The sequence below is a fragment of the Heptranchias perlo genome, chromosome 14 (assembly GCF_035084215.1).
Source record: "Heptranchias perlo isolate sHepPer1 chromosome 14, sHepPer1.hap1, whole genome shotgun sequence".
Classification (NCBI taxonomy): Eukaryota; Metazoa; Chordata; class Chondrichthyes; order Hexanchiformes; family Hexanchidae; genus Heptranchias; species Heptranchias perlo.
In genome coordinates this window covers 46,156,567-46,182,349 of record NC_090338.1, presented here as the reverse complement: position 1 = coordinate 46,182,349, position 25,783 = coordinate 46,156,567, and the positions used below count along the sequence as shown (strand labels likewise).

The following is a 25,783-nucleotide window of genomic DNA, read 5'->3' as shown; positions in this document are numbered from 1 at the left end:
TTACGTAGCCATGTTTGTTATTCCTACTACATCTGGCTCCTCACTATGGATTATTGCCTCCATTTTCCCCATTTTATTTAGGATGCTGTGTATATTACTGTACAGGCAGTTTAATTTGTCTTTAATAGTTCCTTTTACTTTATTTTTAATAGTCCTTTTATACTTCTGTTTTATAACTGTATTTGTTCCTTGACTGTTTATTTTTTGTCCCTACTCTAGTCTGACCTTTACACTCATCTCCTGTTTCTTTTATCTTTAGGCTTTTGTTATTGCTACCAGATCCCTCTCCCATCTTGCTAATCTCGCACTTTTGAATATATGATGTGGAGATGCCGATGATGGACTGGGGTGTGTACCATAGCCTGAAACCCCCTTTATTAATGGAATACTTTCTGTGCCTTTGGATTCCCAGAATGCAGTTTGGAAAATATGACTAAAAGTACACTATCAGAGATCAGGTTTAAGTCAGTTAACCTGAAGGATGGATTCACGATCTGGGGTTTTACAACGGTCTCCAATTGAAACGGATTGAAGTTTATTCAGATCAGCCAAGGAAATGGAACCTTTTAAAATTGAACTTTGTCTGTGAGCGAGTGTGTGAAGTGGATTAATGTTCCACTCAGTCAAAATTATTCTATTTATATTATTCTTACTGTCTGCACAAAGATATTTTTGCATCTTAAGCAATCCTACTCTTTTGGGAGAGGAAATTATTTTCCTGTAAAATTTAATGAAATCATGTATTTATGCTGATATTGAAAACATTTATTTTTTTAGATCTGGATGAAATTCTACCCTGCATCAACTAATCGTTCCAAGCGAGAATGTCTAGGGACAAAACCTACGGACAGAATGTGTCAGTTCATGAAGTCTCCATCAGAAACATCTACATGACTATATTTTAATACTCCCTCTAATTCTCGTCACAATATTTCAGTATATAATAAAAACATTATTGGTAAGGATTTTGATGTTTAAACTAAAAAGTATTTAGAATTAACAATGCTGAAAGTTCATCATTGTTGTAAACTGGAACCATGCATTTTATATTAAAATGTTCTGTTGGGGAAGGTCCAATGGTAAAAACCTTCCATAATTTAGGACTTGATGTTAATCTTAGTCAGTGAGGCCTTAGGGTTGGTGGGTGTGGAAAATGGAAATATTCATACAGGTGTATTAAAGGGTGTTCCTCTGACATTGGGATTAAGATATGCTGTTGGGGTGGAGTTGAAGGAATGTCACTCTGCATTTGGTTAGCCTATATATGGCCCGGGAGTACTTAATGCTGAGAACAGCTGACAAAAGTGGAAAGAATGTTTCATCCACCCCCTCCAAGAAAAAAATTAGATGTAGTGTTTTCCTTACGCACTGATGGTAAATAAATGAATATGTTTGTTCCACGCTCATACTACATTTACATAAATAAACACATTTCTGCATGTAATGTGGGGAAACAGCTCTTTATCACTATTGTCCATCTGTTTAGAGGATGGGTTTTTAGATTGAAGAAATATATAAAACATTTTTTAAAAGTTTGGATTTACCATATCTCTGCAACAATATTTAAAGGTTCTGCTTAAATAAATATGTTTACATCAGGACATTTTAATAAGACTCTCCCGCCAATCTTGACTAATGGTGTAGTCTTTCCAGAACTTTCATGGTTTCCATAAATCATTTTGTTTTCATGGTTGTTTTGAGTTCTGAGAGGAGCATAAATAAAAGAAAAACAGCTGGTATAACCACTTAGAACACACTACTTAATATGAAGACTCCCCACTCACTGCTTTTCTCCTAAATTGTTTGTGTTCAGCTCCAGCGCTGTATTTGAGACTATGGTTGTGGAAGATTAATTAACAGATAGTATACATTGTTTTTGCTTTCAAATTTGTCTCTGAAAAAGTTGAGTTCATGCTTTACATTGTTTTTAATGTTTTACACAAACAAAAACAAATTCTGGTTATTTTCACTGCTCCTGACAATGGTTCTCTGGAGGGGGGTGGGGGTTTGGTTGTTCTCAGTAATTTTCCATGCACAGGAGGAGATTTGACTTGCAAACAACATGTCCTGGTATGCACTGTGAACAACCAGTAATGTGGTCAATTTTTAAAAAGTGCTGGAAGTTTCTGGCACAAATGCCATACAGGAACCATTGCCCGCTACCTTGTTGAATCTCTTCAGTGATAGATTTGGGGAGCTGTAGGAACTCAAGCCAAGGCTTCTAACACTGGCATTAGCCTTCAATGGAAAACATTGTAACGATGTATCGAACACAGAAAATGTTGCTGCAGAGATAATTTTCGTTATTCTCTTGTACATGTTTTTTAATATATCTTCATTTTGTTAGAAACCTTGTTTCCACTAATAAGTCCCCAACTTAAATGGCAGCCAAAAATAGTTTCAAGAAATATTTGGAGCAATAGTTCAACTGTTCTTTCCTTGTATGGTTGATGCTTTCTGCTTGATTTGTTGTTTCCATATGTCCTTGGGTCCTCATTGGTTGCTTTCTGGTCACATTCCTCACTTCTGATTTGTATGTTCCCTACCTCTTATGTTTTGAGTTAATGACTAAAAAAAATCAGCCAATTAAGTGAAAGTGTGACATGAAGTGTGATGGGCAAACAGACTTGGTACAGTAAGTATAAACAATTTAATGTCTATCACTTGGCTAATTTTTTTTAACCACCAAGTTTTGTAGCAAAGTGTAATTCAGAATGGAGGCCTGTACAATTTTCTGACTTGTAGGAAGAATTTTTTTTAGCATTTTAAAGCTATTTCTTCAGATGAAAGAAATTGTGTTGATTGTTTAGAAAACTAGTATTTGCTGAAGTGGGTGTTCTGCACACTGATTTTTTTGAACATAATTTCAAACAGCTGATACTGGTTCAGTAATTCATAATTTATTTTTATTTATATGTCATCTGTATTAAATTAAGGGGAAAAACAATATGTTACACATTGAGTGCATTCTCCCAAATGTAATTCAAAAGTGTCAATTTTCCCACAGTAATCCGGAGGCTTCTTATGAACTCCCAGCTTCAGTGGTCTTCATGTTAAACAGCTGCCAAGCCTTGCCCCCAAGAACAGTATTTCCAGGAATCCCCTTATCAGCACAGAAGGGATTCCTGGGAAAACTGGACCCTGAGGAGAAGGTCAGTGGAAGATCGGAAGCGAAGGCCTGTGGAGAAACAAAACATTCTCAAGAGAAACACTGTGCTGCATTCTGTTTCTCATTACCTATAGGACAGAAAGTCTTCAAGTACTCCCTTTGTAGATTTATTTAGGAAGTAAGTAAACAAAACTGACAAAGTGGATGTAGCTCTTAATGTTTATATCATGCAGAAGCCATGCTATAACGTTAGTGGAAAATATATTAGCGATTTTAGGATCATTGCTAAGAAAGCATTGATTTACGAGTGGAAACTCCGAGCTCTCAAAAATATACTACCCACTGAAACATGTTACGAGCTGTATGGAGTTCTATACATTATTATACAAGGAAAGTTTTCTGAGGCTTCACTCCTGACATATAGCCTCATCCAGTGGGTGCGTGGATTGGAGAATCGATTGTGAAGGTAACTCCCCATTAAAATTAATCACAGGAAGATTGGGAACAGCCTGAATGAAATACACTGACTTCCATACTCCATTCCCTAACTGACACTCCCGTTGAGTGAAGCTCCTCCCGGGTGGCTTGCTTCACAAAATTTACCTTTATATCCCCAAAATAGAGAGAATGCTAGAACTGTACAGCCACAAGTCAATCAACATCTGAAAGAGAAAGATATGTAAATATTCTGGGTTCTTATAAATAGTTTCACCTAAAATATTAACCAGTCTCTCTCTTTCAGATGCTGATTAAGCTGCTTAACACTTCCAGCAATCTCTGCTTTTAGTTCAGATTTCCAACATTTGTAGCTTTCCCTTTTACCGCCACCATGTTTGTTTATCCTAGAATTGTAGGCAGGCATTTAATCGCCAGTTTTGTAAAATATGAGTAGGAACATGCTTGACCTGAATATTAATTACTTTGAAATTAAGTTTGCTTTATGAAGTCTGATATCCTATGGTTTACTACTAATAGATTTGAATTTGATCATTTCCTCAGTACAAAGTAACAAAAATAACCATTACAGATTTTTTAAAAATCTCTCATTTTGAATGTTGGTGATTGAGTTCTAGGAGGAAAATGGTTATTAATGTTCATGATTATCCTGCTTTAATTTTACTACATTCAAAGGGGTAATTATCTCCATGAAACACTTCTATAAATCAGAACAATTCTTTCTTAAACTCCTATTTTTTCTTTTCTCTCTTTAACAAGCTGTACAAAGATAGTGTGCATTATTGGAAAGATTTTTTTTTAAGTGTGTGTGTGTGCTTTGCAATCATTCATTGAATTTTGAGTTTACAGTTTGATTCATGGAATGAGGCCAGGAAGTGGATTGGAAGTTGCCTCCTTAGAAAGGGGACCCTTTTGTACTTGGGAGGAGTAGCTAGCAACACATTCTCATCAACTACTTTGATGTTTCTCAGTGATGCTCTGGACTGGTTAAGAATCCTGTAGCAATACTTAAATTCTGAAATATTGCAGCTGTGACGCCATCAATTAAAGAGATGAAAGATGTGCAATACAATGATACTGTGGGAAGAATAACATTCAGGATTGATTGCTGCAAATTGCTAGTTTCCTATGACAATAGTGAGTGACATCCTTTTCAAGTTAAACAGACTGGCTGTTTTCAGAATGCTATCATAATATTCTCTCATAGGGCATAATGTACTGCATTTATGCTCTTTGTTCTTTAACAGCTGAGTCAGTAAAATATACAGTGTGATCTCGTTCTTGCAAATTTCTTCTTGTTGCAAATATTTTCTCTGGTCCCAGCAGAAGCTCAGTTATGAACAGGAAAAGAGCTCGAACCATGAGAAGATGACCTCCTGATAAGAAATATTTTGCATATTCCCATGGGTCTGTACTAATGAAGTCTGACTGTAGTTTGGACATATTTATTTTAATGAGTTTGTATATGACAAAATAAGGGCAGTTCTTCCTTAACACGAACAGTTCTAAAAAGCCCAGTCCTTAGACTTTTGGAAGCTTACAATCAAAGAATACACTGCTCATATCACTAAATAGTTTTTCTTTTAAAATGCAATTTTCATTAAAGTTATACATTTATTGACAAGCATAGAGATAACTGTTTTTCTTTTAATTACATAAAATTCACAAGAAAATTCTTTCAAAGGGTTATAGCTTTAAGTGTACCCTTTACTGTGCTGTTCAATAATAAATGCACCGTTGGTGACATTTGCTTCAAAATCTTTGGCTAAAGAAAAAAAATGAAAAGCCCACCAACTGTACCAAGTGCACTTTATAAATGCAACAAAAAAAACACACAGAATGTTACCTTCATGCTATGTGGTGCTGTCCAGCTCTCTGTTCAAGGCCATTGCTGCAGTGTTCATCCTCCAGAGCTACAGTGCTTCATCTCAGACTCACAACTGACCAGAGATGCAGCACTGCACCTCTGGCCGATGCACATGAGGCCTCATGCTCGATTGTTCATTCTAGAGGCCCACAACAAGGAAATTTAGTTCTTTAGTTGTTGAATAAGATCACTGTTGAAAAAGATTCAGATGATGGGAGGAGCATTTTAAACAAAAATAAACTGCTGTCAGAATCTCCTATTAGCATCAAGTTCCATTGGATATTATAGGGCCTGGCATTCCCCAGTCTGTAAGCCATCCAGTATTTACACTATTGTTGAATAGTTGTTACTTCCACATACAAGGTTAGTGATCACAAAAATACAAATTTGTCCCTTTAAGTATAAAGAAAGGATGATTTACATTCTGTAGCAGACACAAGAATATGGGGCTATTTTAACACTATTCGCCCAGCGGCAGAAAGGTAAATGTAATTTTTTTAAAAACTGTTCCTGTGGGATCAGGAGCAGGAGTATTGCTCCGGGCCCCACAAAGAAATCTTAGGCCTCCACTGCCATGATCTCGATCCTACCCCAGATTGCAGGGACACCCATGAGACAGCTCGGCAGCTGATCGCAGCCTCCGGGCCACAGGAATTCGCGCCGCTTCCCGCTCGGAATGGGTGGTAAATCGGCTGGTGGCATTTAAATGAGGCTCTTGAGTTTAAAAACAGCAGGCCTCTTCCTGCTGCAGTGAGGGTTGAACTGTCACCAAAACTCACCCGCCAAAAATTGACCCAGTTAAAAATTGGGGCCCAAGTATTCAAAGTTGCTTTTAATTTTGAAACTTGAGTAGAGATTAGCAAACATTTTTAGATTTTACTTGCTTCCATGTGACTCTGTTGGTGTAGATTTCATTTTTCACAGACCCATCATTCAAGGCAACATTGTGGTTTAATGAGAGTATGGAATGCCTTGTGACATTGAGCAGATTGGGATGTTTTCCTACATGAAAGGTGCTATTTAAATGCAAGTTGTTGACTTATTCAATATTATGTCACTAGGATGGACCACATTTAAAATACTGTGCACAGTTCAGGCCTCCATATTATAAAAAGGATATAGAGGCATTGGAGAAGGTGCAAAAAGGATTCACAAGGATTATACCAGAATTGAGAGGATATCCTTATCAGGAAAGGCTGAACAGACTGGGGCTCTTTTCTCTAGAAAAGAGAAGGCTGAGGGGTGACCTGATAGAGGTCTTTAAGATGATAGGGTACACATAGAGAAAATGTTTCCACTTGTGGGGGAGACCAAAACTAGAGGTCTTTTATTAGTGACTATCTTATATAAATATAAGATAATCACTAATAAATCCAACAGGGAATTCAGGAGAATCTTCTTTACCCAAAGTGTGGTAAGAATATGGAACACGCTACCACAAGGAGTAGTTGAGGCAAATAGCATAGATGCATTTAAGGGGAAGTTAGATAAGCACATGAGGGAGACATGAATAGAAGGGTATCCTGATAGGGTTAGATGAAGAGGGGTGGGAGGAGACTCGTGTGGAGCATGAACGTCGGCATAGACCAGTTGAGCTGAAGGGCCTGTTTCTGTGCTGTAGACTCGATGTAACTATATAGGACCTAATTAACTCTAATATTTCCTGTAACTTTTTTAGTCATATAGGCCAAATACTTGCCAAATTCCAGTCTGAAGCAGTTGCTTAGCTGACTTACTGTGATGAATTCAATCATTCCGAAAACACAACCGCAAAACATATAGAAAATTCATCTTTTGGTGGGATTCTTTCAGAGCACATCTCCTCTTTCTCGCTTATTTTTGATACCAAACAATTTTATACTGTTAAATTGGTGATTTATCAAATTACTAAATAACTAACGCAATTCCTATACAATCAAGGTTTGTTTACTAAGAATAACTCATTTGTCTTAATTTATAAACACTGCCTGCTATGGTTTAGCCAGACTAATATCTCTTGTTGCTGCAGGTCATAAAGGAGCTGGCTTTGTTAAAAAGTGCTGCAGTAAATTTCCTTCTCTCGTTCACAACTTGTGAGCTGCACTATGTGAAACACAGAATACGTGAAACAATGGCAGCATCTTGTCATTTACTTGAATCACTTTATAATTAGATTCAGTACCTGTGAAGAGAACCTAGGCTCAGTGTGATTTACTTACGGCGCAATCTGTTATGTATTACATTATTTTTAAGATTCTGCTTCCTGTTCAAAAGTAAACCATGAAGGCAGATTGTGGAAGAATGAAGTTTGCCTTTAACTGGATCCTTTTCCCAGAGTTTCACAAGCGATGATCTTTTGACCTGGTGATGTGCATTGGCTGCCCTCTTAGTTAGTCCTGGCTCCTTGCCCATTACTGCACAGTCGTGGGTGGTCACACCTTTTTAAAAAAAAAAGGGAGGGGGAAGTTTAAATTTCCACTCCTAATGAGATTAGGAAAGAAAGTGCAGATTTGATTAGAGTTGTGCAAGGAAATTAATTTAAGTTTGCTGTACTCATGGATTCAGCTTATTCAACTGAATGCTAGTGTCAACAGAGGTGAAATGTTCTACTTAAAACATTTGGGATTAAGTTATAAGTCAGTATTAAAACCAATAACATTTTATTCATGCATTGAAAGTAACCATACATGAAACGGAGGATAGATTAGATACTAATTTATGAAGAAATTAGTACAATTAATATAGTGCTATTCAAACAATAGTATGGTGATAGCAAATTGTTAGTGTTTCAACCCAAACCAATATTCCTGAATAATCAGTTCTATTTCTCAATTATTAACTGGTGTTCAAGTGACCACATATGTACAGGTAACTTAGAGAACATCAGTCAAGCAATCCAGCTCTCATTAAACATCTTCAATTATACACTTACCCCTATCACGTATATAAATTCCTAGTCCTCTCCATCTAATGTCTTGCTGCAGCTTTTTCCTTTCATTCCCACACTCTTGTGCAGAGTTTTTTGACTCACTGGGGCATGACACCAGTTTTTCCACATGTGGGATTTGGTATTTCTCCCAGGATTTAGCTAGTTTATGACCAGCTCTTCAGATAGTTTAGGTTGTGTCATTAACCCTTCAGGACCAATGTTTTCCATGGTCATCGCTGAATAGCAAGGGCAATGTTCTCATGATTCTTACCTACAGAGAAGAATTCTGTCGTTTATAGTTTGAGCTAGGTCTGATGACTTGAAAATGGATCCAGTCCAGATGATCTACTTTGCATCAATTGTTCCAGAGAGAATATCCAGGCACAGAAGACTGTATACAATATATATCAGTGTATGGAAACTCTTTAGCAGGGAAGAGCAGTTTGTCAATTGTTTCCTGGTTCCCTTAATTCTTGTTGGAATCTTTTAGAAAGAAGTAAAATACAGAGTTGTCCAATTACATATTCTGTAAGAATTTGGGGAGTAATTTTTATAGTTAACAGTCTGAAGAGTCCAGGTCCTTGTACCGAGGTGGAATTTGGAGAAGCGCATTGCCTGTTTTATTTGCTGTGTCATTGTCACCTTATGTATGGTGCTTACTTTCAGCTGACCCAGACTCCATAACTCCAAAATGTATACTTTTCTATTATACTGTGTGGTCTGCAGATATAGTGTAACGCATGTGTATGCTTACTTCAAGTATATATTGTTACAGTTGAAACAAGCACTAATCCTGGTGTTTGCATATTTTAACCATCGGTTTGGACCCATCAGATGTAAACATAGGATATGATGTTTTCATTTGTAACAGGCTTTTAACATTTAGATTCACCACTGAGCTATGTTGACTAAGGTTTTCATATAAAACAAATCTTCAAGTTTAATATGGCCCTAGTACTGATTAAATGAATTTGATACATTTGAAAATTACTTTAGATAATAAATCAAAGTAAACAAACTGAAATTAAAGCTACTTCATCGTAGAGAGGTTGTTTCCATCCTTCTCTCAATAATTTTCTTAGTTGATATACAAGCTTTTACCATTTTTTAAAAAACGGAATATTTAAGTTGTTGCAGCTGTTCCATTAGCAGTATAAATATTTATAACCTTTAAAAGAATCCTTATATTTAAAAGGACCATTCCGATATATACTTCAAAATAATTGCACTCTAAACAGTTCGTGTGTGGGCACACTGCGTATTCTCACACAAAGATCTTGGTTGGCCAATCGAGCAAAGCATCTAAAGGAGGTGCGGTGTTTCTCTAATGAAAACTCGTACTCAGGCATCCACAGTTGCTCTCCTGCACCTTCTGTGTGGTGGAGGTAGAAAGTAGTAACTCAGCTGGGTGTAAAATAGGTGGCATTGTCGACCCAAGAAATAGCTAAAGCATCTAGTTTACTCAAAGATATCACTTATAAGATTAGACCCTCATCTACTAGAGAAAGAATTACTGACATATATGTATAACTTAGACTAAATAGACTAATTAAACTGAGAATAAATGCTCCTTAAGACCATTAGGATGTGAATATATGTAGGGCTGATTATATGAGCCTATCGATGGTTCTCTTTTCATGACCAATAGCCACCAGAATTCTCAACTCCAAACATTTTAGTTACAAACAGCAATCTACCAAATGATGTCCACTACCCAAATCAATGTTGACCGAGCAATTATTGCTTTCAATATTAATCGAAAGAATTCAAGGCCAGGTGACAGCTGAAAAAAATATGATTTTGCGTGACAGCACTTGGCTAATTGTTTCCGAGAGGAAAGATAAACAAAAATATGCAACAACCTCAGTTCAAAAAGTAGAAAACTTGGTGATTTCAATGCTTGAGGTAGAAGCTCGGTTAAGACATCTGGGTACTTTTCTACCCCCATTGCAAGAGAGACTGAAGAAACTGTCAAGCTGTAAGAAGACACCCGAGCTAAAGTAAGTTCTCTAGTTCTAACTCAACTCAAATATATCAACCAGAGACAAGTTCATAGCAACAACATCATGATCCCAAGTATGTGCTAAGAAAAATAAAGTAAAAACCAGAACCAAATTTTCCCAAACAACTCTATTGCTTTTATTTTAGTAATATTTATGTATCTGTCTCATATGGCAGTATGTTGCTGTATATTATCCTCAGGCTATAGACCCCTGATTAACAAACGTGCACTGATTAGAATTATGCTTACTTATTTGCCTTTGTCCGTCTCTTATCTTATTGATGTATGTTATCATTGCCGTATGTTGTCATTATGGCTGCAACTATTACAGATCCAATTAGCTAATTGGGAAAATGAAGATCTGAAGAAAAATATTACACAAACGTTGAACCAGCTGCACTGCACAGGGTCACCTGGTAAATAGAATCAGAAGGAGCTTAAGTATAAAAGAAGCCACATCTCCAACTTTATGTGGTCTTCTTAACACAAGCAGGTGCTGAATGTTCGGAATGTGCAGGGTAAATGTGCAAGAAGAAAGGACAAAAGAAAAAATAATTAAAGTGGATGAAAAAAATAAACACCGAAAAGCAAACAATTGGAAAAATTCAAATAAAAACAATAGCGGAATTTTAAAAAAACCCAAGTTAATAGGGAGAAAGAATAAATAAAAAGCATTTGTATAAAATACGGAAGGAAGCAAGAAAATTATACAGAAAATGAATTGAAAAGGATTTAAAGGAGAAGAAAGAAATAAGGACAATAAGAGAAGTGAAGAATAAAGCTGACAAAAAAAAATAATAAACATTGTACTTTTGCATATATTTAGCTACCAGGATGCTGAATATAGATTTTAACAGAATCCCTTTTTACATGGAATGGAATATTTTCCTCTTTAAATAAAGAAGTCATTTTTTTTTGAAAAAAGGATGTGATATTGTCATAAAGTAATAGTTGTTATATCAACTATCTTAATCTCAGAATAAAATGTGTAACAAAAATTTTGCTGTCTGAGGTTTCAAAATAGTAGCTACTAAGGAAAAGTAAGATAACAGATACTAGTGTGCAACACAAGCAACGGATAACCATTTATTAAAGTATGGCTTCTAAGCAGTGTTCACTGCTAGTTTTCCCACCATAGGAGTGACTTCTAAAAAATGTTATTTGTCTGTTTCATTTAATTTACATTTTCCTCCACCATTTCCCCATTTTTTGGCTAAGCCTATTGTGTTCCCACACATTCTCTCTTGAACAAGAATAGTCGGCCAGGGAGTCATGGGCTTTCTGACAACTTTGATGCTTGTACAAAGTGGGCAGGTTACCGTCTCAAATCTCACCTGCTCTGAGATAGGCTCTGAATCAGCTTAATGGAATGAAGCTAACTCAGTCTGGTGCAGGTCAATGGGGGCGGGAGGGGCAAGACCCCACAAAGCAAAGCTGCTGGTACCATGCTTCTCAATGGAATATCATCTTTATTTGTGCACTTATCTTCAGTAGGAATCTAACCTCTGATCATTCTGAGTCTACAATCAGACCACCTTTAAGGACCAGCCCAAGTTCAACAGGGGAAAAATTGGATAGTGGTCAGTTTCGGGCGGGGGTAGCGTGATGCACTAGTATCCCGCGCCCGATGGACCCTACGCAGGCAGCACGTGAACTTCGTGCTGCCTGCTAATTATCATGACATCTGTGTGCAGCCAGTGCAACCCGCACTGCTGTGAGGCTGCGTGGAGAATGAGGAAGTTGAAAATGGGGCGTGCACAACGCACATCATCAGCAGCCTGCACACATTTCAAATGGCAGGTACACAGCTTACTTGGAGGAGGGAAAGATGGCCATGAGAATAGATGGAATGGCACGAGAGAGGGCTCCACACTTCTCTGATGATGCTCTGGAGGCCCTGGTGGAAGGTGTGGATGAAAGGAGGGCCAACATGTACCCGCAGGGTGGCCGGAGACCCTCCAGACTGCAGCTCTGCAGGCATTGGCAGGCTGTGGCGCAGGAAATAAATGCCAGGAGCATTGCACCACGCATGTGGGTGCAGTGCCAAAAGAAGTTCAATGATTTGACACGAGCGTCCAAGGTGAGTGAATGCAAGTGTCAATGGCACATCCTACCAACTGTACCACTGCCCCACCAACAAACATTGCCTATCCATATGCAATGTTGCACTTGGCATGCTGCATCTCACCCGCACATTGTACCACACAACCACCACCCAGAAGTCACACAAACTGGCAGCTGTTCGACCATGACAGGCACATCACCCACACACCTTGCAGGACACTCACTGACACACTGTCCTCTGTCTTGCAGGAGAAGGTGGCACATAACACCTGGCAGCAGGAGGGACCTGAGGGTGGACCGGCAGGTTTACATGTCCTCACAACCCTAGAGGAGACAGTGCTTAGGATTATTGGGCGGGCCTTCGCTGCAGCCGTCACAACGTGCCTTGCTGGAGGTCCCGATGAAGGGGATCTCTGCATATCTAATATGCTCCTTCTCCTTTTCCACATCTTCCTCCTCCCATAATCTTTTCTGACTCATGTGCTGCACATGCTGCCAGCACAGAGGTCTTACTTGCTCCTCTCCCCACTCCACAACTCAACCTGTTTCTCTTTGTCATTGCAGATACCCAAGAACACGTGGCGGCACCGTCTGAGGAGGAGGAGGAGGAGGACACTGAAGCCAGACCATCACTTGATCTGACACTTGCTTCCACCAGCTCAGAGACTGACACTGCTCGTCCTTTAGAGGTTAGGTTAGAGGAGGGATCTGCACGTGGTGAGACACCGAGCACAAGTGCGCAGGAACCGGGGTGGGGGGAATGGATACCACGGGTGCCAGCTCGCCGGAGGGTGAGGTCGTTCACTAGTTCTGCTGCAGAGGAGTCAGATGAGGACTTCGATGGGCCAGGCTACAGAAGACGGCTAATGGGCGTACACCACCAAATGCTTGGGGCACTGGAAAACCTGCCAGAAAACCTGCACATAATGAGAAGGGGCATGGAAGAGTCCAGCTTCAACTTGGCACAGGGCTTTGTGCAGAGCTTGGAGCCCATCCTTTCCAACATGGAATGGGTGGTCACCTCCATCAGCGCATCTGTGGAACCCACCATGATGCAGCGTCTGATGACTGATGTCACAGCTTCCATTGCAGCACAAACATCTGCCATCCAAAGTCTGACTGCTGCATTTACAGCTCAGACTGCTGCCTTGGAGGCTGTTATCGTGGGTCTGGGGACAACTGTGGAACGGGGCTTCCAGGGCGTCAAAGCACTCCAGCAATCCGTTCTCCAGCTGATCACCAGGATTGCTGAGGCACCGCCCTGGGACAGTGGCAGTGGCACCATGGCGGTCGGACCTGCTGTCCTCTCTCAGGATGACAGCTTTCCTGCTCCCACCCCGCCACTCCAGTGCCCCTGTTGTTGCCTATCGGCCAGCCAGGCCAGACTGCTGTAGCCCATGCTGCGATGGTGCAGTCTAAAGCCGGGCCTTCCAGGCCCAGAGCTGCTCGAAGTCGTCCTCCATGGCCATCTGCACGCTCCTCCATTGAAGGCCAGCAGCCTCCCACCACCCATGCTCCAGCCACTGGGGAAGAACCTCGTAGGAGCACTAGGATGGTAAAGGCACACGAACAAAAGGCACTAAGGGAATGCACAAGGGTGAATAGTTCTGTTATGTTTGCATAATTTCATTTATTCATTGATAAATGAGACTTTGATTTTGCATTTGGTGGTGGTTTTTATTTATGCAATGAGCTGAGAGGGACACCAATGTGTAATCAGATGAAGGGCGATTTGATTGTCTTGTGTGAGCGGAAAGGTGGGGAGTGTAGGATTGTTGGTGAGTTGGGGGATGTACTTCAAATTATTGATAGCGGGCACGGATCAGGCGAGCACGCAGAGCCCTTGCAGACAAGGCGTGTGGTTCCTGTTGCACCCTTGCGTCTTCCTCCACTTCCTCTTCCAGCTCCACCCCCTCCTCCTCCTCAGCCTCCTCCTCCTCCACCTCTGGCTCAGGGTCTTCTCCAAGCATTGGTGGCAAAGGCAGGTCCCTCATGATGGCGAGGTTGTGCAGCATGCAGCAGACCACCACAAATCTGCCCACCCACTCAGGGGAGTACTGCAGGGTATTACAGATCAGCCCAGGCAGCGGAAGTGTTGTTTGAGGAGGCCTATGGTGTGCTCCACGATGTTGCGTGTGACAGCATGGCTCTCATTATAGGCCTGCTGTGCACGTGTGTGTGGGTTCCTGACCGGTGTCATGAGCCACGGTGTGAGGGGATAGCCCTTATCGCCCAGTAGCCAGCCTTTGATTTGCCGAGTCGGGTGAAAGGGAGCTGGCACGTTGGACTGCCGCATGACAAAGGGCTCCCAGGGTAGCGGGCATTGACCTCCATGTTTCGATGCGCATGGTCGCACACCAGCTGCACATTGAGGGAATGGAAGCCCTTTTGGTTGATGAAGACAGCCGAATTGATGTGCAGGGCACGCAGTTCAATGTGCATGCAGTTAATGGCACCCTGCACCATGGGGAAGCCAGCAATGTGAGCGAACCCCCGTGCTCGCTCGATCTGCTTGTCTCTGTGGAGAGGAAGGAGATGAACCTGTTCCTCATCTGGTACAGTGCGTCTGTGATCTCCCTTATGCAGCAGTGCACAGCATACTGCGAGATGTTGCACATGTCTCCAGCAGAGACCTGAAATGCTCCTGAGCCGTAGAAATTCAGCGCCATGGTGACCTTCACAGCCACAGGCAGTGCTGTCCTTGCCCTGCTCTGAGGCTGCAGTTGTGGCCGCAACAGTTGACAGATCTCGGTCACGGCTTCCTTGGTGAACCTTAGGCGTCGGATGCAATCCTCCTCGGTCATGTTGAGGTAAGAGAATTGATCCCGGAAGGCCCTCATTGGGTAGGGCCTCCTTGTCCTTTGTCTCCTCGTAGCTTTACCTGCTGTGCGTGGCCTCTCTGCATGCTCCCAGTCATGCTCAATTCCCAGTGGGAGCACTAGCAGACTGCCCATGGTTGGCAGGAATGTTGTTCAACCATGGTTGTGGCTTTCTGACCCGTAAAGCAGTACCTGCCAAAGCACTCTCAAAAGTAGTGTAGGAACTCTCAGTAACAATAGGGAGCTTCAAAAAACACTTTCTACTCCTCCAGCAGCCAGAAGCAATAATCCAACAACTAACCTGCACCACCTGCATGGCACCTTTAAATAGCGCTGGTGGGTGGGGGGGGGGTCCTTCAGGCACTGTAAGACACATTCAGATGGTCGGGGTTAAGACTGTGCGTTGAGTTGAGCGTTAAGGTCCAAAATGGTGTCTATCACTTTAAATCAGCGTTGCACACTGTTTGCACGCACTTTCTTCCTACTTTACATGCTTCCAGCATTCGGTATTTGTGCCTGCGCTAACTCCTATACCAAGATGGTGTCTGGCGCACGTCACGCTGGAAACATGCGTGCACATCCAAGACGCCATCTTGGATGTCAGAGAGGCTGTGTAGCGCCGAAACAATGGGCACTACACGGCCCAATTTAGTGCCCAACATTTGTCTGTTTCTCTTATCCCACAAGGTGAAATATTCTATTACCTCAATGAATGCTGAAGAAAGATTAGTTGCTGGATTCAACTGCCAGGCAGGTGCAGAATTTGACCCTTAAATAGTTAAGTCCGAAACTTGGGCCTAAATTTAAACAAAGCCAATTACGTAGGTATGAGGGGTGAGTTGGCTAAGGTAGATTGGGAAATTAGATTAAAAGATATGATGGTAGATAAGCAATGGCAAACATTTAAAGAAATAATTCATAATTCTCAACGAATATACATACCCTTGAGGAATAAAAACTCCATGGGAAAAATGACCCAACCATGGCTAACTAGAGAAGTTAAGGATAGTATTAGATTAAAAGAAGAGGCTTATAATGTTGCCAAAAAGAGTAGTAAGCCTGAGGATTGGGAGGATTTTAGAAATCAGCAAAGGATGACCAAGAAATTGATAAAGTGGGAGAAATTGAATATGAGAGTAAACTAACAAGAAATATAAAAACAGATTATAAAAGCTTCTACAAGTATGTAAAAAGGAAGAGATTAGCGAAAGTAAACGTAGGTCCCTTAGAGGCAGAGACAGGAGAAATTATAATGGGGAATAAGGAAATGGCAGAGACATTAAACAAATATTTTGTATCTATCTTCACAGTAGAAGATGTAAAAAAAACATACTGGAAATAGAGGGGAACCAAGGGTCTAATGATAGTGAGGAACTTAAAGTAATTAAGATTAGTAAAGAAAAAGTACTGGAGAAATTGATGGGACTAAAAGCCAACAATCCCCTGGACCTGATGGCCTACATCCTAGGGTTTTAAAAGAGGTGGCTGCAGAGATAGTGGATGCATTGGTTTTGATCTTCCAGCATTCCCTAGATTCTAGAACTAGATTCACAAAGAGGCTGCAAAGGGATATAGACAGGTTAAGTGAGTGGGCGATAAGGTGGCAGATGGAGTATAATGTGGAGAAATGTGAAATTATCCACTTTGGTGGGAAGAATAGAAAAGCAGAATATTTTTTAAAAGGTGAGAAACTAAGAAATGTTGGTAGTCAAAGGGATTTGGGTGTCCTTGTACTTGAATCACAGAAAGTTAACATGCAGCTACAACGAGCACTTAGGAAGGCAAATGGTATGTTAGTCTTTATTGCAAGGGGGTTGGACTATAAGAGTAAGGAGATCTTGCTGCAATTATATAGGGCTCTAGTGAGACCACACCTGGAGTACTGTGCACAGTTTTGGTCTCCTTACCTAAAGAAGGATATACTTGTCTTAGAGGGGGTGCAACGAAGGTTCACTAGGTTGTTTTCTGGAATGAGACGGTTGTCCTATGAGGAGAGATTGAGTAGAATGGGCCTATATTCTCTGGAGTTTAGAAGAATGAGAAGTGATCTCATTGAAACATATAAAACTCTTAGAGGGCTTGACAGGGTAGATGCTGAGAGGTTGTTTCCCCTGGCTGGAGAGTCTAGAACTGGAGGTCATAGTATCAAGATAAGGGGCCGACCATTTGGGACTGAGATGAGGAAAAATTTCTTCACTCAGATGGTTGCTATTCTTTGGAATTCTCTATCCTAGAGGGCAGTGGATACTCAGTCGTTGAGTATACTCAAGACCGAGATCGATGGATATTTGGACACTAAGGGAATCAAGGGATATGGCGGGAAAGTGGAGTTGAGGTAGAAGATCAGCCATGATCTTATTGAATGACGGAGCAGGCTTGAGAGACTATGTGGCCTCCTACTGCTCCTATTTCTTATGTTCTTATGTTCTTAACTCATTGGGTTATTAAGCGAGCAGCTTGATAATTGTATCAATCCATCGTTCTAAATTGTAAATTGGAAAGTATTTCAACAGGAACTATTTTGTAGGTTACTAATGCTGCATGCGTCTAACTTAAAAGTAAAATATTTTAAAAAAAATACACAGCCTACCGAAACTCATCGCTTACCAGGAGAAATAGGTAATGATAAACACAAGCTTCTAAATAAAAGTAGTCAACTATTTCTATAAACTTACATTAATTGAGGTGAAGATATTTTGATTTAGAATTAATTTGTACCATGTTATTTTACATAATATCTCAGCTGATTTTCTTTAGGCATTTGTATGTAAGTGGATAATATATCCAATTTATTAAAGTAGCTACAAACTAATTTAATTTCTTTAGAATAACAGAGAAACAGGAACCAATATTGAACTATCCATCGTTTTGAACTTGCTAAAGACAGACATCCAAGATTTTGTACTTAATTATAGTCATAATTATTCAATGGTTATACCTTGTAGTTATTGAGGAATTTAGTTGATTTAACTCTAACTGTAGCTATATAAAGTAAAACATACAAATTTGTAGGAGCAAATAAAAAGTCATTAGAACCAACACGCCCTTTTTTTGGTTGATCTCAAGCCCTACCAGCTTATCACCAAATCCCATTTGAAGAGAAAAAATTTGCAGGGCTACGGGGAAAGAGCAAGGGAATGGGACTAACTGGATTGCTCTTACAAAGAGTTAGCACAGGCTCGATGGGCCAAATGGCCTCCTTCTGTGCTGTAACGATTCTATGATTCTATTCTATAAATTGCTTCTCTCTCCAGAAACAAATCTAATTGTCTCTTGAAGACCTTTATATGGTCTTCCCTGCTAAGTCATTTTGAAACCCTATACGTTTTGCGTAAAGAAGGTTCTGCCTGATTTCTTTTCTTACTCCTGACTTCCTAATTCTTAATTTGTGTCTCTAGGTATTTGAACCATTAACATTTAAGACAATACTTCGTCGTCCTTCTGGAAGAAGGAGAAATGCTGTTGTATAAAATGCTCCATAAAATTCCAGATATTAGAAATCATGTTGCCACCATTAGCCAATCCAAATGGGGATGAGGAGGATAATTGCTTTGGTCACTAACAGCATTGTAAATTCACTCATTAAGGGCAATTCTTCAACCCCCACCCTGAGATCTGCCTACAATCATACCTGTCAATAGCATAATCTAATTATTACAAATTTGTTTAAAAATTCGAAACCATTTTCTCTTCAATGTTATAAATTAGCTAATTTATTATCACAGCTTTTCTAGGTTTAATATCCTAGACTAGGCTTTAAGACTTTAACCTTTTTCTTTTTCATCTTTTGCTTATTCTGACATGGCTAACTTGAAAAGCAACATTAGACTTTCTGGGGGTTTCTTTTTATCTAGAATTTATATAATTTCAGATTGAAGCATACAGAGTTTTTTTAACTGAGCTCTCCCTACCATCACTGATAAACTGGCCTGAGTCTTACTGCTTTGGCGCTGTCAGATAATCTACTGGTATAAAACCAACAGCTGTCCATCTCACACAGTCCTCCTGATCAAACATAACTGGGAATTTAACCAGCCTGTCACTCTGCTATTCTGTGGGTGTAGCTTTCACACAGGGTCAGCCGTTAAATTTATGCCACTTGAAAATGTCAGCAAGTGAAGTTAAAAAAGCAGGATGAGGACATGATGTGTGTAATGTTTATATAACAGCTGCCAGAATGTTGTGGCAAATCAGGCCGTTATGTCTCACACTGACTTGTAACACACTATGGTGTACTTTTTAATTTCAATGGGGAGTATAACAGGCATGAGTATAATGGGCAGAGTGTATAACGGCCGGGGTGTATAACAGGCATGGGTATAATGGGCAGGGTGTATAACAGGCGTGAGTATAATGGGTGGGGTGTATAACGGCCGTGAGTATAATGGCCAAGAGTATAACAGGCAGGGTGTATAACGGCCGGGGTGTATAACGGCCGGGGTGTATAACGGCCGGGGTGTATAACGGCCGGGGTGTATAACGGCCGGGGTGTATAACGGCCGGGGTGTATAACGGCCGGGGTGTATAACGGCCGGGGTGTATAACGGCCGGGGTGTATAACGGCCGGGGTGTATAACGGCCGGGGTGTATAACGGCCGGGGTGTATAACGGCCGGGGTGTATAACGGCCGGGGTGTATAACGGCCGGGGTGTATAACGGCCGGGGTGTATAACAGGCATGAGTATAATGGGCAGAGTGTATAACGGCCGGGGTGTATAACAGGCATGAGTATAATGGGTGGGGTGTATAACGGCCGGGGTGTATAACAGGCATGAGTATAACGGCCGGGGTGTATAACAGGCATGTGTATAACGGCCGGGGTGTATAACAGGCATGAGTATAATGGGCGGGGTGTATAACGGCCGTGAGTATAATGGCCGAGAGTATAACAGGCATGAGTATAATGGGCAGGGTGTTTAACGGGTGTGAGTATAATGGGCGGGGTATATAACGGGTGTGAGTATAAAACGGGCATGAGTGTGATGGGTGTGGTGTATAATGGCCGTGGTGTATAACGGGCGTGGTGTATAACGGGCGTGGTGTATAACGGGCGTGGTGTATAACGGGCGTGGTGTATAACGGACATGAGTATAACGGGCGGGGTGTATAATGGGCAGCCAATCTGCTACTGCCAGTTTCTGCCTGGTGGTGAAAGTTAAAATCTACCCTATAGATTTGTACATATTAGTGATCATACACAAAAAGATTGGAGTAATGGTACAATTGTAATACTATCTTACACGTATTTGTTCATACTTAAGCTGTAAAGGTTTGTACCATGGTAAGAGAATGAGTGGTTTCCTTTATTAAATAATTCTCATACTATGTTAGTACAACATGTCAACAAAACAAATGTTAAACAGTATGACTGTGATTCTAATACATTGTTTCATGAGATACAGGACTTCCTTTATTATATATTTATGTAATGAGCACTAGCAATTTGCCAAATAATAGCACATGAATTGAGGAAATGGCCTGTTCTAATGTGCATTGTATTTTATCATCTGAATGCACCACCTCTGTATGGTTTTTCACGAAAATGTCACACATAATCATATTTTCCCACTATCAAAATATGTCATCATCTATTTATAGTTAAGGTATGGTAACCACCTCTAGCATACTGCCTTTGAGAAACTAAAGGACATTAGAATGAACAGTTCTTTTTCCTGATAAGTAAGTCACAAACAATGTATATTCTAAAATCACAGCACATCAGTATGTTATAGTGAATGGCTAATGTATGTATAGGTAGAAAGATTCAGATCAAGCATTTAAAAGAAAGCTTTTGCTAACATGTTTTTCTTCAAATACTAAAAGGAATATCATTTGGTTATAATACAATGATCATGCACAAAAAGAAAGAAAAGGCAGGCTCCAGATTCTATTTATGTTGAACTTTTAGGAGACATACAGAGTCTTTATTGAGGACGTTTGTTGAGGTTTGTGAGACTATGGATTTATAAACCCTGTGCAGTGATAGGAAACAGCAGCTGTCAGTGAAGCCCATCCTTTTTCATACACAGACCTAGACATAGTAAATTTCAGCACCAAGAAAGGAAATGTTTTACGCTTCGACTGCCCAGGAGTTCATGTTATTCTTTTCTTAATTCCAGTCTCCCATACCAGACCCCTTCACTGCTTTCCCACAGTTCACATGTGTATTCTATCTATGAAATGGGGGCTGGGATATGTCATGTCTTTTGTATCATAATAGTAGATGGATAAAGTCCACAGAAATAATTGGAATTCATAAAAAAGACAACTAGCTAAATACAGTCTATTCCTATTCAGTGAATATTTTTCTCCAGAGAAGATTTGATTAGTTACTGGAAAACATGACAAAAGGGCAACATATTTTGATAATTTTATTACAGAATTAAAGGTAGCCCACATTTATTTAAGAGCTACTAAATGGAAAGGTTGGAAGTTTGCAAGAACACTAAAATATAATATGCAATTAAAATAGTGAAGCTTACAAGCAGGCACTCTGTGTTTTGGTGGATTTACTTTAACTTATTGAACAGTGAAAATGAAAAATAGTACACATACCTTATTACTCTTTTACTGAATCAGTTCAACCACTTCCATGAATCTTAATTCTGTTTATGGTGTAATGTCATCATCAATCTATAAAGTACATCAAAAACATTTGTATTCTTTAATAAGCGTGGCACTAGAAGTTAATGACAAAAAGTTACACTTGTAAATAAATATTTTTCAAAAGACATTAGTTTAAAAAAATACTTTTGTTTAAAATATAAATTTTCTACTTTTCAGATCACAGTATTATTATTCTGCCAGTATTAGGAAAGATTGATCAGTGATAGCAGATTCCATGTATTTTGGCAAGGACTGGCTCTTGTTTGAAGGGACATCTTTAAGTCTGATAAACTATCTCTTGTACATAATTTTGTGCCAGTTACCATGAAGTCTCCTAATTAAATGCAATCATCTCTGATAATTAGGAATGGCATTCCCTGTTTCTCAGAGGAAACTGTTAAAGGTTTCTGGCACGGTCACTGCAAATGGATTGGACACACCTAACAGGGCTATTGCATTTAAGATATAGCCAAACTGGGATATATATTCATCATAAGATTAATGTCTTGATGAGCATTATTAATTACTTTAGTTACTCTCACTATTTTATAATCTTAGAGTCACTACCTTATCTGAGACATGTCATAATTCATAAAGCTCTTGTGACAACTTCAGTTGGATGATATTCAAGCTTGATTTGTTTTTTTTAAATCAATTGTCACCTTAAGCCTAGTATATTCAATATTGGGTGAAGTAGAGCATTAATTGAATGCATATGAGTGATACCATAACTCACTAGCAATAAAGCTGAATGACTTTTCAGACCAGTTACTCTGAATAAAAGCTATACTTCTCCAATCATTATAAGGTTTATTTTAAATTAAAAAGTGTATGTTTACTGCCTGTGTTGAATGTTAATTATATTAGCAGGCTAGATTAACATCTGAATGGCACCAAATTATTTGTTGAGACTGTTGAATAATGCTTTGAATAAGGAGATTCTTAAAAATATCTCACAAACAACCAACACGTGTAACATCTAAAATGATATACAATAACTTCATATTGATAAAAAATAATATAAATATAAATACAAGAAATCTTTGGATGAGAGACCATAGTAAGGGAAGACATTTGACAAAAAGACATCTTCACATTTCTAGGTTTTAAATCACCAACACCAAGATTTTCTATGACTTCATTGTCGCTTTATTAGGATTGGGAACCACATATTTTATGTGAAGTATTAAAACTTGTTTGTCATGAGACTCATAAACCACATTATTGTGTTTTTCTTTAAATCAGTTTCTTATGCACTACTATGCTTTGCCAAAAACAATTATTTCTAGAGTTCTGAGTCCCAAAAGAGACAGCACAAAAATGTTGAAATGGTGAACAGCCAAAGTTCATTTTTGTTGCAAATAATTTCAAATCTCAATTAACATAATGGAGATAAAACATTCCTTAAAGCTGTCATTAACCTCTTTCAGAAGGCTAGCTGCATAGGTGGAGAATAACTCTTGCCATTTGTTTTCTTCCTCATTAACTTAGCATTAATGCAGCTGTGTGTCGTGGAAGCCTAGGTCTGCCTGTAATCCTGAATGGGTGTAATTGTGATCTTGCATATCTTTTGGTGCATTATCCCCCCACTGAGAATGAATGCTTCAGTCATCCTTAAGTAAAGCCAAGAGCATTATGTGTGCTCTCCTATTGCTGGGATTATCAAGTAGAGAAAGGGCACTACCTCAAAAGGATTCAGCCATGATGTAACACATTACCTACTACAAGCTACAATATAACATAGAAGGCTAACCTTCTAAGGATTACAACATGGCCAAAGAGCTATAGTAATACATTCCATAACAGCATTGTTAATTTACTGTTCTAATCTACTAGATTACCTACTATCTCTTACAATCTCTTCATAAGTGTAATTCAGCTCTGCCAACTGGATTTAGGAGATGAGGCTGGAGGAGCAGGGTGACCCTTTAAGTCCTGCTGCCCACAGGGAGGGATCACTGGTCCGCTGCAAATGACTGTGCAGTGGTAAATGGCTGGTTTTATCTTTGCCCATGGCACATCTGGGCACTCAATGTTAACTGCCCTTGAACAACCAGCATAGTTAATGCTACTGAGTGGATCTTGTGGCAGTCTGGATATTTTTTCTCTAGAGCGACAAGGTAAGAACCTCAGCTGGTGTAGTGCTTTCCACCCTCCAAATTAAATCTACAAAGGCTTATACAAAATTTGTCACAGCTAGATAAAAGTGAAAGCCTCATAACTCATATGCTGCATCACACATGATATATAACATTGTTGGTTAAATAAGAGAACACCAGCAGCTCACCATCCCTCAGGAAGTGTTTGTTCTTTGCTGTTCACGGCTTCAATTAAATTTAAGCACCTTTTTAAATAAGTTCTGAAACACCATGTGCTGTTACCAACGGCTAAGTAAAATCTAATATTTGTTAGATAATGATTTATTTTCATAGTTACAAAATAATAACTTCAAGGGCAATCAAATTAGCGTCAACAGGCATAAATGCTGTTAATGTGACTCACTCTGCATCCTTGTAACATCCATGTGGAACGAAGCTGAGGTTTTTGCCTGTGACATTTCAACTGTGTAGGAAAATGAAACTTTGGCTATTGCTTTGGCTGGCGACGAGATCAAAATGGTGATCAGCAAGGGATCTAAAACAGTCAGGGGAAGTGAGTGCAGGCCTGGATGGGAAATGAGATCAGGGCAGGGGAAAGGAATTAGCTTAAAACAGAAGCACTGGAACTAAACGTTTAAGTTTTATCTCAAACAGAATGCATCGTGAGACTACAAGGCTTTGTTATAAATTTAGTCATCATGTTATGCTAGATTCAAACTGCCTTTTGTTGTTATGATAGCTCAAAACAATTACATGAAATATGTAATATATATATATATATATATACATATATATATATATATAAAATCCCCATGCATAAAAGTTCAGGCATTTTTGGATATGTACTTCGCACTTCTGAATATAATGACAAGAATGTTCAATTCTATGCAGTCTAATCATTACAAAATGATGAATACCAGTGTCTTACCAGGAATTCATTTTATCAGAAATTGAGCTTCTCCAACTATAATAGACTTTCAGATAAGACTAAGTGAAAAGCTTGTTATAATAGGTTTGTAATAGTTCGGAGTGAGCCTTTGGCTTAGTGGTGGCTTTCCCGCCTCCAAGTCAAAAGGTAAAGGGCTTGAACCCCATTTCCAGGCAGCCCAAGTGAAGGCTAGAATATGGACTCTAAATATTGACTTGACATGCAGTGGGGTAGTATTCCCGTCTTTGAGTCAGAAGGGTTGGGTTTAGGCCTCTTCCAGACAGCCCTGGCAAGTAGAGACTGGAACGTTGGCTTTGAATACTGGATTGATGTGTGGGTATTTGCATCCGATGGGTGCAGATGGCCACCCGTATCTTAAAGCGCAGGTGGGGCTCTTTAGCCTTGGTTCGAGCCCACAAAGGAGAAGGTACATTAAAGATAAAAGCCATGAGGAAGGCAATGGAAAACCACATCAGCCACTCTTCCGTAGTAAATGGCTCAAGAATCTCATGTATAAGACTTGTGTTAGGACTTGCCCTAGGGCAGAACACAACGGACGGACAGAATAACAGGTTATTGCAAGGAGACTCAACTGCTCAATGTCCTAATACAAATCTTTGTAATCACTGAAGATAGCTGGTAATAATATTTAGTCAGATATGTGATTTATAAGGTGCGTAGTGGATATAATCCTCACAGATCTGAGAAATATAATTTTCCAAACATTTGATCTGAATTTCTCAGTAAGCTATGTATACCTTTTCCTGAAGAATTTTGTACAGTTGAATTATGCAAACTGATAGAAATTCTTATAATCTGGCCTCAATTATAACAAGAAGGACTAACATCTAGTTACATTTTTTCAGAGGCATCCATTTTGTTTTGTTAAATAGCAGAGATATTAACATTGTTCATAATGGTGGAT

The 25,783-nt window shown here is 39.6% G+C and overlaps 1 long non-coding RNA gene across 3 annotated transcripts in view; it reads right to left on the bottom strand.

The window, feature by feature from the left end:
* Positions 1-2,884: 2,884 nt before the first annotated feature.
* The window catches only part of LOC137332494 (uncharacterized), a 37,820-nt gene continuing 14,921 nt past the window's right edge, over positions 2,885-25,783 (bottom strand). Inside the window, exons 2-5 of one of the 3 annotated variants that reach the window (XR_010965676.1) lie at positions 21,781-21,858; positions 8,612-8,823; positions 7,631-7,849; positions 2,885-3,178 (exon numbers count right to left, since the gene is read on the bottom strand). This is a non-coding gene — a long non-coding RNA (uncharacterized lncRNA). Of the gene's footprint in view, positions 3,179-4,999; positions 7,850-8,611; positions 8,824-21,780; positions 21,859-25,783 lie in introns of those variants that run through there. The other 2 variants (XR_010965674.1, XR_010965675.1) reach the window with 2 other exon arrangements.